Source organism: Tachypleus tridentatus, chromosome 1 (assembly GCF_004210375.1).
Source record: "Tachypleus tridentatus isolate NWPU-2018 chromosome 1, ASM421037v1, whole genome shotgun sequence".
In the NCBI taxonomy this organism is placed as follows: Eukaryota; Metazoa; Arthropoda; class Merostomata; order Xiphosura; family Limulidae; genus Tachypleus; species Tachypleus tridentatus.
Genome location: NC_134825.1, coordinates 169416216 through 169418383, shown reverse-complemented (window position 1 = coordinate 169418383; position 2168 = coordinate 169416216). Strand labels below are relative to the sequence as shown.

The 2168-nt window shown below is 33.6% G+C and overlaps 1 non-coding gene across 1 annotated transcript; it reads right to left on the bottom strand.

Moving 5' to 3' along the window:
- Nucleotides 1-1261: 1261 nt before the first annotated feature.
- Nucleotides 1262-1333, bottom strand: TRNAQ-UUG (transfer RNA glutamine (anticodon UUG)). The gene has a single exon. It is a non-coding gene; the product is annotated as a tRNA-Gln (tRNA).
- Nucleotides 1334-2168: the final 835 nt, after the last annotated feature.

Here is a 2168-nt window from a genome sequence, read left to right as displayed (position 1 = left end):
ATTATATTCTACGTATTCTAAAGAGTATATATCCTTTGTTAAACACTTTCCTCTCGTATTTGACTAGTTAACAAAACCCAAGTCTCCAACTCTGACATTTCACACTTCCTTTTATTCCCGTTTATCTCCTTAGAAGAACGGTCAGCCGACTAAAGCAGATTATTTTATGTCTAGTTTAGCATTTAAGAATTCTTTGTTTTTTAGGTATCACAAAAATAACTCTTCAACGTTTACGTGATTTTCTCAATACATTTAGATTCAATCATTTGTGTTTCGTAAACAAATGGGGATATTGATCTGTTATTAGCGAAATGAAACCAATAATAAAATACGTTTCTGTAAATGTAACTTGAATTTATTGAAAAATACACACAAACAAACATCAACTGTCCTGCATTCACGACAATCCACGTAATTTTACGTCATTTAACACGTTCCGGATTAGCCATCTATAAACTTGAAGAGAAGTAAATGTGTAAAACCATTAAACGACACTTTTATTAATGATATCGGCATTAAATGGACGATGATTTATTTCTCTGTGTCAGTTCCACAGTAACAGTAGAGACTCACGTAAGTAATCTTTTTTAATCTGTAATCTTCCATTACATTACTGACAAGAAGAATAGTTCATTATAGCACTGGTCTTGCTATATGTATTATCAGTTGATATACGAATTTAAAATGGACTTCTTCACGAGATTTCTAAGTATATTCGAATATTTTCACTTGTGTATTTCTTTTTTACCACTTCGGATCTTTTACCAGCTGGCGGTAAAGATGAGTTTAGTAGAATTAAATGATTGTGTTGTGTAAACGTGTCTTGAAATTACGTGAAGTGTTAAAACCTTTTGCTGCTTAACATATTTCTCCTCTCAAATTTGGCTCTATTCACTTTAATGGCGTTTACAGAAATGAAAAACACACCAAAATAAAATGAAAAATATCTTTTCGTACTTACGAACTGTATAAATATCGTTTTAACGAGATTCTTCGTAACATATACTGTAAAACGTTTGAAAAATCCTATTTAAAATGCTTGTAGGAAACACGAGAAACATACAAAGCGAAAGCAATTACAATCCTAGGTAAGACTGGTCGGTATCTTTCATGCTTTTCTATAATGGGTTTTCACCATTTGTAATTTTAAATACCGGATTTGAGTTAATTCTCCTAAATCTCTTCCTAAAGTATTATTGCTTGAGAAGAAAAATAAAACATACCAAAATTTGGATATTGAAGACATACGTTAAATAACTGTAGGTTCCACCGAGATTTGAACTCGGATCGCTGGATTCAAAGTCCAGAGTGCTAACCATTACACCATGGAACCCATTTATTGTCTAATCTAATGCAAAACAATTGTACTATATAAAGCAGAGAAAAAATAATATACATCTTGTGGATTACCAAACAGTGAGTCTATTGTTATTCAATAATTATGAACAATATATTGTTTCTTTTGGAATTTCGCAAAAACTTCTCGAGGGCTATCTGTGCTAGCCGTCCCTAATTTCCCAGTAAAAGACTAGAAAGAAGGCAGCTAGTCATCACCACCCACCGCAAACTCTTGGGCTACTCTTTTACCAAAGAATAGTGGAATTCACCATTACGCCCCCAAGGCTAAAAGGGTGGAGCATATTTGGCGCGACGCGGATGCGAACCCGCGACCCTCAGACTACGAGTCGAATGTTTTAACCCACCTGGCCATGTAATGCTCTACAGAACGTTAAAGCTGATTTTCTTTAACAATATAAAATGAAACATATGAAAAAACGAATATTTCTTTCGCATTAACCACATCTGCCTCCTGATTGCAAATCTCCGAAATCTTAAAACTAGATTCCGTTTTACATACCCGTCGTGGGCAATTTTGTTGCTTTGTGCTTCATAGCGAACAATCAAATGAACAACATCTGCATACGTGCAACATTCCATCTCGAAACACGTAGGTTGTTTCCTGACTTCACTTTCATAATTTGCAATTATTTCTTAAGCCTACGCCACTGCTGGAAAGTTCAATAAAATTAGAGAAACAAGAGTAAATACCACTTATGTTATTATCTAACATAAATTATATAAAGAGAAAAGAGAGAACGTCCATTATATCAGTTTTTGTTGGTTTATATTTCTATATACAACAGATTCTTTCATTTTACGATCTAAGA